This window comes from Hyperolius riggenbachi, chromosome 7 (assembly GCF_040937935.1).
Source record: "Hyperolius riggenbachi isolate aHypRig1 chromosome 7, aHypRig1.pri, whole genome shotgun sequence".
NCBI lineage: Eukaryota > Metazoa > Chordata > Amphibia > Anura > Hyperoliidae > Hyperolius > Hyperolius riggenbachi.
The window spans coordinates 216182824-216196624 of NC_090652.1; positions in this window are offsets into that span (position 1 = coordinate 216182824).

Consider the following 13801-nt stretch of genomic DNA (forward strand, 5'->3'; position numbering starts at 1 on the left):
ATGTTTGTGTTTTTTAGGGCATCTGGACAATGACATAGTTTTGTTATGCATGTTATTGTGTATACATGATTTTATGCTATTTCATATTTTTGCTCCTTGCAATTTTAATGTGGTATATATACATGTGTCACTTTAAGGCCTTAGGCCATGCCTCCCTACCTCTTTGTGGTGGGAGGGCCCTGCACTATTTAAACTCATGCATTATAACAATGTACAAGCTATGATTAAGGGGCCATGAGCTCCGATATGCGTGAGCTTTTTTAACTTTTTGTACTCACTGATTGATGTATTAATAAACGGAGAAACCTTTTTGCACCCAGCCACTGGTGTAGCGGAACTTTCTTTTCTACTGGACATTTGAGCTTACTGGTTCCTTGCTCCCTCTGGTCCAAATGTGTGTGGATGTTGCGGGTCCTTTTCCCCTTTTGGTTTCATGCACTGATGAGGATCAAACAATCCGAAACAGTCTGTATGCATGTTGGATTATTATGGCTCTGTACAATTTAACAAGCTGACACATCATTGCATTCCAGCGGTTCTGGAGGTGTGTTTAGCTTCTAAGGGCAACAATGGTTAATTTGTATATATTCAGCAGTGATGCACTAGGAGACATCTCAAGCTCACTCCAACCTGAATTATCGCAAATTATTTCTGTTTTAAGAAAGCAAACTCTTGTTTTCCTTAGTATTTTAGTAAGGGAGCTTTTAGGACCATTGTAGCCCCTCACAATACTGTAAGGTGTTAGAGAACATCTACTGTTACAGAGAAATATATGTAGCTAACAGTATTAAGGCAGCCTGGCTATCTGGCTCCTGTCAAGTGTCAAGCTTAGCTATAAGGAAGTATAAACAATCTTTACAGTTTAAGTCATGCACAACGTGTCTGCAAGAAATCCCCACGTTAAACCTCTCGTATCAAGTTTGCCAGAGGTCACAAAGGAACATTAAAAAATATACGTTGTGGATGCTGTAAGGATGTGATTATCGCTGATAATGAAGCTATTCATCAGAATAGAAAAAAGCAGTCACAGAAGAAAAAGATTTTTTCCCAAGCAATTAGGACTACTGCCTACCTAGAATATGTTCCTGGCATCTGTACAGCTTCCAGACACGGTTTGGTTCTGGGAAGCCGAAGAGTGGCTGCTCAACCTCGAAGTGAGATTTCTTATCACTAGCTCGTAGGCATTTCTGAACCTTCGGATTGAAATTGTTCACTAACAGTCGATCCTCTGTTATAGCAGAATGTAAACTACCCCCCAAATGACTTTTTTTTTTATATCATTAGCAGCTTTTAATGACCCTTGTATTGGAGTAGGGCAGGGTGATGAGACAACATGGGTGATGCCCAATGTAAGCAAAAGTTGCCATTGGCCTTGTTTCTGCAATGCCTATGGGCTAGTCTGCAGATGGTAAGGTTAATGTACTCGCCGAACTATCATTTGCTGACTACGTTACCATGTTTTTAGCTTATATCTAGCTTTATACTGTAAGCTTCCTCACAGAAGTAAGCCCACACTGGTGACTCCTCAATGTGCTGATAATCTTCAGTCAATCCGGCAAGCTTTAGTCTGCCCACATTTGCTAGAGTGCAGACGACAATAAATGAGGACGCTTTGCCGTTTTTCAATGGTGACGTTAAAAACTGTAATTTTATTGATCCAAATAAGCAAAACTCTCATAGATTGCAACGTATTTCTTGGGACTATGTTCCCGCTTCTCCAGGCATATTAAGAGCAAAATCTCCAAAGAGCCATAGTAGAGCCTGTTCTTAACCTGACCATTGAGTTTTTTCCCAGAGGGAAAGTAACTTTATCTTTACTACCTTTAGTTTTGATCTTTTTATTTCACTTTTTTGAACCATGTGCAGAATAATACCGCCTCATGGGGAGGGTTTATCTCTTGTTTTTTTGTCCATAACTGCAGAGAGCAACATTTTAACTGTGTGGGGTTGGGTTTGTTGTCCACATCAGCCTACTGTTGTGCCACTGCTGTGGCACCCAAATGCCAGTATAATTATTCATGGGGTCTTAATCCCTGCGCTAGAAACTTACTACACTATACCGACCCATGGCTTCCTCCCACATTCCCCTCCCCCTTTTTTCCTTTAATGCTGTACAGATGCGTCGCTAGCCTCCAAACAGCATTTCAGGAGATAATTTTTCATCCTCTTTACAGAATAACCTTTCATTGCCTAGCAATTGAAAAAAAATACAAAAATATAGGAAAAAAAAAGAGAAAAGTTAATTGTATAGCGGCATAGTATGCATACAGAGGTGCCAAAAGGATAAAAGTATCTAAAAGTGGTGGATTTAGCTCCTCCAAGCAGACACAAAAATTGCCAATGTGTTGGTTTATATACATACTTCAAGGACAATGCAACGTGTTTCGCAGGTTTGATCCCACTTCATCAGGCAATAATGGAGCAACAGCATATGTGGTCAGTAGAAGAGCCAGGCCGGGAGCCCGTCTTTGAAGACTTCAGAAGCCCATCCGCAGTGGAAGAGATCGGTCAGAGACTGCTAACAGAGGAGCCAGCGCAGGAACAACGGGATGAGAAGAGGAATGGGAAGGCTCTATAGGACCCAGAGCCTTCCCCCTCCTTAGATAAGTATCTGTTCTTTGGGTTTTTTTTGGCTTCAGACTCCCTTTAAGGCAACACGAAGTAGAGGAATATGGAGACTGACATCTTCATTCCCTTATAAACTAGCCACATCACCTGGCTGTTATATTGAAATGTATGCTTTAGATGCTTTTGAGTCACACACCTGTAACAACCATGCAAGCCAGTGGAGTCAGACCAGAGTCGAAGCACAACACAGCATTGGAATCCCAGCCAGGACACTATCTACACAGTGTTTGTATGTTCTCACTGTGTCTTTGTGGGTTTCCTCCCACATCACAAAAACGTACAGGTAAGTTAATTGCCTTCCTCATAAAATAGGCCAAAGCCTATGAGGCACATATGACTATGGTAGGTATAAGATAGTGAGCTCCTCTTAGGGACACAGTTAGTGACAAGACTGTATTCGGGGAAGCAATGTGGAAGAGGTCAGCACTATATACTGTAAATACTAAAATAAGAATTAGAATAAAGCCTCACATCTACATTCCCATTCTGGGTCAGTGACTTGAATATTAGAGGCAAAGCATCAGCACACAAGTCAGGCTACTGGCATTGTTTATTAGAGAATGAAGATGCCAGCTTCCATATTCCTCTTACTTCAGTTTCCCTTTAAAGGACAACTGTAACAAGAAAGATATGGAAGCTGCCATATTTATTTCCCTTTGAACGATACCAGTTGCCTGGCAGCCCTGCTGAGTAGTTCGCTGCAGTGGTGTCTGAATCACAACAGAAACAAGCACACAGCTAATCTTGTCAGTTCTGACAATAATGTCAGAAACGCCTGATCTGCTGCATGCTTGTTCAGGGTCTATAGCTAAAAGTATTAGAGGCAGATGATCAGCAGAACTGAAAGGCAACTGGTATTGCTTAAAAGTAAATAAATATGGCTGTCACCATATCCCTCTCATTGCAGTTGTCCTTTAAGCTTGCACACACAGGCGCATAGGTACAGGTAAGAAGAACTAAGCAATAGGGTTTTCTATTTGAAAAACATCAGTTTCAAAGATAATATTTTTAAGTTACACTAATTATCATGATTACTTTATGAATTTTCATTGTTCAATTTTATGGTTTAAAAAGCATTCACTCCCTTCCATTTGTAATTTTTATTATTATATTTTTCATATTACGGATGAACAGAAGCACATTATGCCAAGCTGAAGAAAAAACAGACATCTGTAGAGTGATTTAAATTGGTTTTAGAGAGAGTGGATACTTATGCAATCAGGTATTTTGTGGTTTTTCCATGTAATTATTAAATTGTGTTGCAGAAATGTTTTCCCTTTGATATAGAGAGAGTACTTCTGTTTATTAGTGTAAAAAGAAACATTTATTCCACTGTGATTTAATGTATTCAGAGAATAACAAAATTAAAACTTCAAAGGGAGTGATAACTTTTAATGGGCGCTGTGCTTATGGAAGAGCAGACATAAGATGTGTTTTATATTGGTGCTCTAAAAACAACCATCTTTCAGAAGTTGTAAAGAAGCATAGTGCAGTCTTGTAACCTTACGCTTTAGGGCAGTTTCCACTAGAAGCATGCAAATTCACATCTTTCGGACACGAAATCTATATATATTATGCAAATTTGCATTCGCATGAGATTCCGTGTCTGAAAAATGTGAATTAGCATGCTTCTACAGATCTACAGATAAGGTTCTGCGCCCCTTACAGCTAGTACAGAATGCTGCAGCCAGACTCCTAGCCAATGCCCCCCGCAGCTCACACATCACCCCAGTACTGCAAACTCTTCACTGGTAGCCAGTAAAATGGCGAATCAATTTTAAGATCTGCCTGCTGACATTCAAGGCTCTACACCACATGGGACCCAAATACATAGCGGATCTATTGGAACTTTATGCCCCTCCACGCACCCTCCGCTCTGCCAACAAGATGAAGCTGGTTATTCCCAGGATACACTTAACATTTGGTGCTCGGGCCTTTTCCTATGCAGCCCCTACTCTATGGAACTCACTTCCACAATCAGTACGAGAGGCTCTTTCTCTGGACAGCTTTAAAAAAAGGCTAAAAACTCACCTCTTTTCCCTAGCCTTTGAGACTGCATAATGCAGGGTCACAGCGCTTTGAGTCCCCAGGGAGAAAAGCGCTATATAAATATTATTGTTATTGTTGTTCTAGTGGAAACTGTGAGCTTAGTCTCTCACTAATCTGCCACACACGCACCCACGACTGACACTTCTGGCCCCGTCCTCCTCCAGCTCTCGGCAGTGTCTCTGCATCTTGTGTGCGTGGGGCGGGCGCATACGTGCGCAGCGGAGTGGTGACAAATTTTAAACGGACTATGGTCACTAGAATATATGTAAATGTGCATGCATAATTGCGGGTTTTTTTGTTGACCCTCGCCACAGCTCTGCCTGCAGCCGTTTGCCACCTCTGCCTGCCGGTCCCTGGCGATGACATCAGAACTACTGCGCCTGCGCAGTACGCTCCGGTCCATGTGGCGTTGATTGACAGCGCTGCTTGTGCATGTGCAGTACATGCCGACCTCCAGGTCGGCCTGATGTCATTGCCATGGACCGGGAAGCAGAGGCGGCGAACGGCTACAGGGAGAGCTGCGGCGAGGGACATGCTGGGAGCTTGGGGCTGGAGGAAGCCCCGGGTAAGTAGCACTTATTTTGCTACAAAATCCCTGATAACTCCTTTAACAAAAACACACACACAAAACTTGAACGTGAAAACGGACAAGATAATCTCATGTGCCAATCAGAACCACACGGCACAGCTGGCCAAATTTCTCCTGGATCCAAATTTGCATTTAACGGTAACAGGCCCATTGAAATGCATTGGCATGTGAATTTGTGTGCAGCAATGATTGACAGTAGTGATTCACAGTGGCGCTCGCGCAGGCGCAGTAAAGGACGACCTGGTGAGTTCGGCCTCTTGCACCGGAGGGGACCGGGAGCCAGCGGCTGGGAGCGGAGCTGCGGCGAGGGACATATTGGCTGCCAGGGACTGGAGGAAGCCATTGGTAAGTAATTTTTTTTCTTAAAGAACTCGGACATTCCCTTTAAGGAAATACATTTCTCCAATTAAATGTGTCCTCCAAGAGCTTATTATAAACTCTCCTAAATCAACATATCCATATTACTTTAGGTTATAGTCAAGATCCAACCAGACTGCAAGCAATAAAGTTTGTTGTGTCTCACCACCCAACTTCCCATGGTCTCTTAGGGAAGATGGGTGGAGAACCATGGCATTAGCTGGACGGAATAGGAGAAGTGTTTTGCTTCTGAGGCATAACCTAGCTTAGCTGTCAAGTTTGGACATATGATGATTTAAGATAAGTTCTTAAGAGAAAATTGAATCAGTTAAATGTATTTCCACTTCGAAAATATACACAGTGCTTTAGCTAACTTGCTAGAAGGCATGATCACTACATAGTGATCTAAATAACATTGGGACTAACCTGTATATCACCAGAAAAAAAATCATGCTATGAGCTTGTTCCTGGTAGAAAATAACTCTGCCAGTTCTTATAAGGCCTGTGATAAAAGAATAACACACAAGGCTCTAAAGCATTGGAGATCTCCAGAAAATCTGACCTTTCTACGCATCTAGTGTTTCTGCACCTTTATGTTTGATTCTACAGAATGGACCATTTTCCAATGCGTTATACAGGTCACTTCATCAGCCAGAAACATTTATGTTTTCTTTAGCATTCACACAAGACTTCTGAGAGCAAGTCAAGCACGTCTGGGGGATTTAGTGCAAGCAGCCTTCTGCCATTATGCCTTATCACAACTATGATCAGAACCTGGGAAGAATCAGGTTTAATGTGCATGTTCACAGCTGATCAATATGACACCATCCACTTCACCGCTGTACACTGAGTGCCCTTATCACACATTTTGCTGATTTTCTGCTATGATAAACGAAGCAATGTTGTAACAAATGTATGACCACCAGTGACTATTTACATTCTGCGCTAATGCAGTCAGGTTCCTGGTGGATTATCAGGTCTTTGTGACTACACTTGATTGCAGTCATGTTAAACACCATTTAGCAAGTATAAGGAGCACAGGTATGGTGACGTATTTTACTTAATATAAGCTAAACCGACAGCTTGTGAGTCTAAACATAAAATGAATGATCCCAAAAGTGCAACTGCATATGGGATGAGCGCATTGAAGGAACGAGAGATGTATCACAGTTTATGAGAGACATATCAATGTTTACAGAGATTGGCCCTTGAACAATTAAAAGGTCACTGCCTCAACACTGCACTTGAGTTGAAGCTAAGATGCTTGTTTGATGCTACAATGGATAGATCAAACATGCAGGTGGCCTTCTGAGATCAGTGTTTTAAGTGAACCCGAGGTGAGAGTGATATGGAGGCTGCCATATTTATTTCCTTTTAAACAATACTAGTTGCCTGGCAGCCCTGCTGATCTTTCTTCTTGATCTTCCTCTGCTGCCCCTCTCTCTCAAGCTTTTCACTGGCTGCCAATTAACCACAGAATCCAGTTCAAACTCCTAACCCTATCCTACAAAGCTCTCCACAATCTCTCACCCCTGTATATCTCCTCACTAATTTCCAGATACGAACCCAATTGCAATCTCAGATCTGCACAGAATCTTCTGTTATCCTCTTTTAGAATTACCTCCTCACACTAGCATTTACAATATTTTGCACGCGCTTCACCCCTCCTCTGCAATGCCTTCTACAATACACCCGTCAGTCGCCAACCTTTTTTTTAACCCTTAAACGCTCTCTGAAAACTCACTTGTTCCAACAAGCATATACGCTACCTTAGGCCACTTCGGCTACAGTTGCAGTATCTCCTGGGGAAGATGGCGGATCCCATATGGATGGGGTGGCCAAAGCAGCAGCACTCCGTAGGTAAGTAATATGACGCTCACCCACACCCTCCCCCCACCAATAATACACTATATTACGAACCTCCGTTATGGGGAGGTTAATTTTATATATTTTTAGTTCCAGTTGCTCATTTGCCTTAAAAGTGGGATTAAACTCCATATTATCAGAAAATAAATCATCCAGCTATTATCCTATTGCTTTTAGTGTTCACTGTCAGATTTAGAAGAAATGTGATATAAAAATAAATAAATTATTTCTGCTGGTTTCTATCTTTACTGTTTCTCTGTAATAACCAAACTGACACTTGTACACATGCTAGAACAGTCCAATGTGTGTATGAGGCTAACCCGTTCTGATGAAGGTTACCTTGGTAATTGCTTAAAGGTGCGTACACACGTCGTATTTTTCCAAACGACCAGTCGTTTGGACGTCTGAACGACCGGTTGTTTGGACATCAAATCAGGCGTGTGTACAAACTGTCCTTCAACTGACAAAGCTGGTTTTGGCGGATCAGTCAAATCCAGTCTTATCAGCTGAAAGACCGTTTGTAAACACGCCTGATTTGCCGTCCAAATGTTTGGTCGTTTAGACGTCCAAACGACCGGCCGTTTGGAAAAATCCGACGTCGTGCAACAGCTAATCCCTGGGAAGATAAGTAATCAGTCTGCAGTGACAACCCCAAGTAGAATGTTCTTCATCTTATCATTGATGAAATCGATCTACTCCTGTCCTAAACTGCCTCTTTATCTTTAGCAGTCAAAACACAAAACTCTTATCGTGCAGCTGCATTGGACTTTAAGCATGTTGTGCTTTGATTTTAAATGATAATGTGTCTGCAGAAACTTGGCTGATCACGGTCCTCAAGGAATGTGAAGTATCTGTACAGTATCTATGAGAAGAATTCATAAACCAATCACAATGCAGCAGAACAATGCCTAATCCTAAGCGCTATAGCAGGCCACGACTATAGGAAAACTGAACTAATTGTTCCTTGTGGCTTGGCGGTTTGCTCAAGAGCTATGATGCACACTTTGTAGGGGTTTCCCAGATAAGGTATTCAGCCAATGTAAACAGGCTGTCCAGAAGAGGCGATGAGAGGAATGACAAGAGTGATTTATTGTGCTATGTCAATTCAACCTTCAACCAGTGTTGTAAAATATGTTACAGATGTTGTGGAGAACCCACATATAAAGCTATAGACAAACGAAATGTGCCCTCATGCATGTTTGTAGCCTAAAGCATCCTCTCAGCTTTGGATGGTATAAAGATTGTTACAGATGTTGTGGAGAACCCACATATAAAGCTATAGACAAACGAAATGTGCCCTCATGCATGTTTGTAGCCTAAAGCATCCTCTGAGCTTTGGATGGTATGAAGATTCATTGCTGACAAGCCAACAATAGCACACATAACATTACAACTTGAGATACAATCCTCAGAACATGAAAAGGTGCCTGTTCATATACCCAGATGTTAGGCGAGTCTTACGTGCTAACAAGGAGCACTGCATATCAAGCATATGAAGGCACCACTCTTTTTTTCTATGCAAAAAGGGCGCCAAGAAAAAAAAAGGTGAGGCCGAAACGAGTAATTTCAGCTTCACTAGCTATGTTTAACTCTCACACTGAACCCTCCCTGTACCAATGCCTAACCTTAACCACCTACCCCCATGGCTAACCTTAACCACCCACTCCCCTACAGCTAACCTTAACCACCGCCCCATGGCTAATCTTAACCACTCCCACCCACACAGCTAACCTTAACCTTCGTCACTCCAGCGCCAATCCACCAAAGATTTTAAAAAACTGAGGGGCACGTTTTTCCGTAAACCCGATATTTGAGAGGGCACCAGTAGTGGTGCCCAAGCTTCTGCCGATAGCTGGGTGCCCAAATTTCCAGTATCATATTTTTACTCCCCTTACATTCCACCTTACAGTTCAGGTGCCTTGCAATTGGCAGCTTATGTGCCCACAATGTGAAATTTTAGTGGTGCGCCAGATCTCTACTTTTGATCTAAAGTTAAATCTAAAGTGTGCATGGGGTATGGCCAGCTTTGGAGGCACCTTAAAGTGAAAATAAAGTGAGGAGATAATTGTATCCATCCACCTACTTCTAAAAACTACTTTTATATATCATGCGGTTTAATTTTGTTTTAAAAACTTAAAAAAGTATAATTATTGTTTTGTCTAAGCTCAATTAGCTATGTCCCATGTATAATGGCCTGGTACACAACATGCAATTTCCTGGAAGATAGTCGGGTCAAATTGATTAATTACAACAGATCCAATCTGATTTCCGATCGTTTTTGTATAGAAGGGATTGGAAAATCGATCAGAAAAAACAATCGTAAATCAGATCGGACCTGTCTGAAGTAATCGATTCGACCAGTCTATCTGATGGGAAATCGCATGATGTTTACTAGGCCTTACAGTGCTAAAAAATATCAACTATTGACCTTTTTATCTATCCCCTGCATGCAGAAGCCCAATTCTCTGCAGGAAAGCATTGTATGCCCGTTATGCCTTATCAGTAAGGGACACTATAGTCCGACTGGAGAAAAACTGCTAGTTACGTAGCTGAATATTAACTCTTTCAGGCAGAGAAAGAAGAAAAGCAACACAGCATATTTGTGTGCTTGGCACTGTACATCTGTACAGATGTATATCTCATCATGTCACATAAAGGGAACCTAAACTGAGAAGGATATGGATTCTTCTTTTTAAAATAATACCAGTTGCCTGACTCTCCTGCTGATCCTGTGTCTGTAATACTTTTCGCCACAGCCCCTGAACAAGCATACAGATCAGGTGCTCTGACTGAAGTCAGACTGGATTAGCTGCATGCTTGTTTCAGGTGTGTGATTCAGCCACTACTGCAGCCACAGAGATCAGCCCTCTCAGTTTAGGTTCCCTTTAAGCTTCCCTTTAATTACATAAGACATCTTATAGAAAGTGTAGCTTTTTGGGGATCTAAGCTATTCTGGATAAAAACCCATGTCTCTTTTAGTCGTGACTAGTGTGGAATGGGGTTAATATCACTTTTAGTATTTCAATATGGTTAGTGCTTCCCAACGGTCACATTTTTCGCATGTACTATCCTTGGGACCACTGTGTACCTCAGTGGTCCTGGGGACAGGAAATAATCGTTAGCATTAAGAATTAGACAGGAACTTTAGCCAATCATCACATTACAAAAAAAATAAGGTTTTCTTTACTGCGGTCTCTGTCCATATTGGGAAGATTTACCAATTTCTCCCATATTTCAACAACGAGAGCAATAAAAAGGCCCATCTGACAGTACCAGGGCAGGAAGGGAATGATCTGGGGCAGGCAGAGGAATTGTATTCAATGGATTGCAGTGGGGCTGTGGCTGGACTTCCAAATCAACAATGTGTGCCCAGTTCAGGAAACTACTGGAGCTCAGTAGACTAGATTATTAATGGCAGCAGCGCGCAGTATAAAGCCATTCTATCAGATGGTCTGATGAGAGCCTCTACAATGTAGAGGCTCTCATCAGACCATCTGATGGAATGGCTTTATACTTCTACAATGAGAAATGATTTAAAAGAATCATGTAGAGTCTACATGATTCTTTTAAATCATTTTTGATTGTAGAAGCATGAATATATGTGCTATCGCACAACTACTAATACTATAACCCTTCCTCAACCCTGGTCGTGCTACAATATGACCCAGGTAAAAACTGCAAATAGAATGTTTGTTATTATATCATTTTTTATAAAACAAATTTCAAAGTCACAGTCAAATCCCAAATGTACCCCCCAACTGGAATATGCTTATGATGATCAAACATTAGGATGGGAGCCTAACCCAAAGATAACAGTTCCTGAATGCTGGATACCAGGTACATCCAAAAAATACAGGTAGGTTTCCATTTTCCCCCCTACAGTGTTTTCGAAAATCACATTTACATATACAAATACTCCAAATTCACCATTTTTAATTTTACCCAAATCCAAGAAAAGCATTTCCTTGGTACAGACAGTATATTACAATTTGACATGACAAAGCAAACACACTGTTGATAACATGTATGATGCATAGCAATTGAATTATTATAATTTCTCTTGATTTTAAAATATCCATTTTGTATTCTAGCTGCAGTAATTATTATATACATACAAAATCCATCAGCAAAAGCCCAACGTTGGTATAGTGTAGAACGAATTAGGATTATTTAGGAAGATATGTTTTCCCTCATCACTAAGCATGAAGGTCTAGTATGGTTAATTCTTGGGCATCCTCTCATGCTTATCTGCACCTTGGTATTTGGAGAGAGGAGGATGTGTATATGTATCCCAATTTTCAATCCAAAGTACCATTGTAAATTAACTAAATTTATGATGCACTGGGACATTTCAGAGAAATTTGGGGGCTGCTGGAATCCCAAAATAAGAATAGAAGAAATATACAACTGACATAGGAGAAATGTGTTACAAAAGATCAGATTTTTGGATTTATGCATTTTGAAGAAAAATGTTAGAACTGGGACAAACCAGGGCTGTGGAGTCGGAGTCGTGGCAATTTTGGTTGCCTGGAGTCGGAGTCGGGAAAAAATGCACCGACTCCTAACGAATTTAAACTGTAATTAAAATAGAAAATAAGATAAAATGTTCTATTTCTCAGATAATAGTCATCATAAATAATTTGTACATACAGTAATAGCTGTGCTTAGTCCACAAAAATGAAATAAACCAATCAAAATTAGTTACATGTTCATACTTCAATAAAGCAGTCCCCGTATTTTTAAAGTCAGATATACACATCTGATTGTGACTGTATATATGATGTGTACACAGGAATCTCATATATATACGAAATATTATCTATGCTGTAAGTATAAAGCCTGATGTGTAGCCGTGTCACTAATAGAGATGGTCAATGAGATGGAAATAATTCTGCGTTGATGCTGATTTATGCAAATGTACGCACTCTCTTTGCTCATGAAATCAAATAATTTGATATGTTGTTAAAATGTGGTTTGGTGACTACGAATTAAATGGTACCTGAGAAGGATGAAAAGAAAAGTTTTATACATACCTGGGGCTTCCTCCAGCCCCCTTCAGGCTAATCAGTCCCTCGCTGTCCTTCTCCGCCACCTGGATCTTCTGCTATGAGTCCTGGTAATTCAGCCAGTCAGCGCAGTCCTGCCGCATGCCGCTTCCACAGCCAGGAGCGTTCTGCACCTGCGCAACAGTGCTGCGCAGGTGTAGTACGCTCTCGGCGGCGGAGTGTGTGCATGCGCACTATGCCAGACTGGCTCAAGTACCTGGACTCATAGCAGAAGATCCAGGTGGCGGAGGAGGACAGTGAGGGACTGATTAGCCTGAAGGGGGCTAGAGGAAGCCCCAGGTATGTATAAAACTTTAATTTCATCTGTCTCAGGTTTGCTTTGTTACACAGTAGTACTATACTCTACATATGCACTCTCCACAGAGCTGCAGGGAATCCACTGAGAATGTTGTGCACATTGAACACAGAGGTGTTTTCTACCACCCATAAACCTGGTTCAGATTGTGCATGAAGAATGTGTAATAGAGGAAGAATCTCCTTATTCCCCTGCAGAGTACCTGCACATCACTCTTACATGTACCCACAGTTACATTGCCTAGGGCCTGATAGATGTTCTTTGTTCTGGTCTGTACCTTCTACAAGTACTCTTACGAAGGACTAGTTTTAGTCTATGACTAAAGGGAATAAATATGGCAGTCTCCATATCCTTCTCACTTAAGTTGTCTTTTAAAATTCCTAAGCGTTGGCAGTTAAGAGACGAATTTCATGTTACATACTTTCAATCAACAAGTTTGTAATATGCAAATTAGAGGAGTCGGAGTCGGTGGAATCCTAAACTGAGGAGTTGGAGTCGGTGGATTTTTGTGCCGACTCCACAGCCCTAGGACAAACAGGAGATTAGCAAGAACTTGGAACGTATGCTTGGTACACATACTGCAATTTCCCGTCAGATTGGCGGTCGAATCAATAATTTCAAGCAGGTCCAATCTAATCTCCAATCGTTTTTCTGATCGGTCTTCAGATCACTTCTTCACAAAATCAATCAGAAAAAAAACATGATTGCATATCAGATTGGACCTGTTAGAAATTATCATTTTGACCATGAATCTGATAGGGAATTGCATTGCGTGTAACAGGCATTAGTGCTCCCAATATGCAAGAAAAATACATGGGTTTACAGGTGTCACATCGTAGCCAATCACAATTGTTTAGTCTAGCTTTACAACTTTATTCCAAGCACAAGTTCATATCAGGTGAGAAATGAAACCACAAACCTCCAGGTTAACTGAGTGTAAGGTTTGTGTGT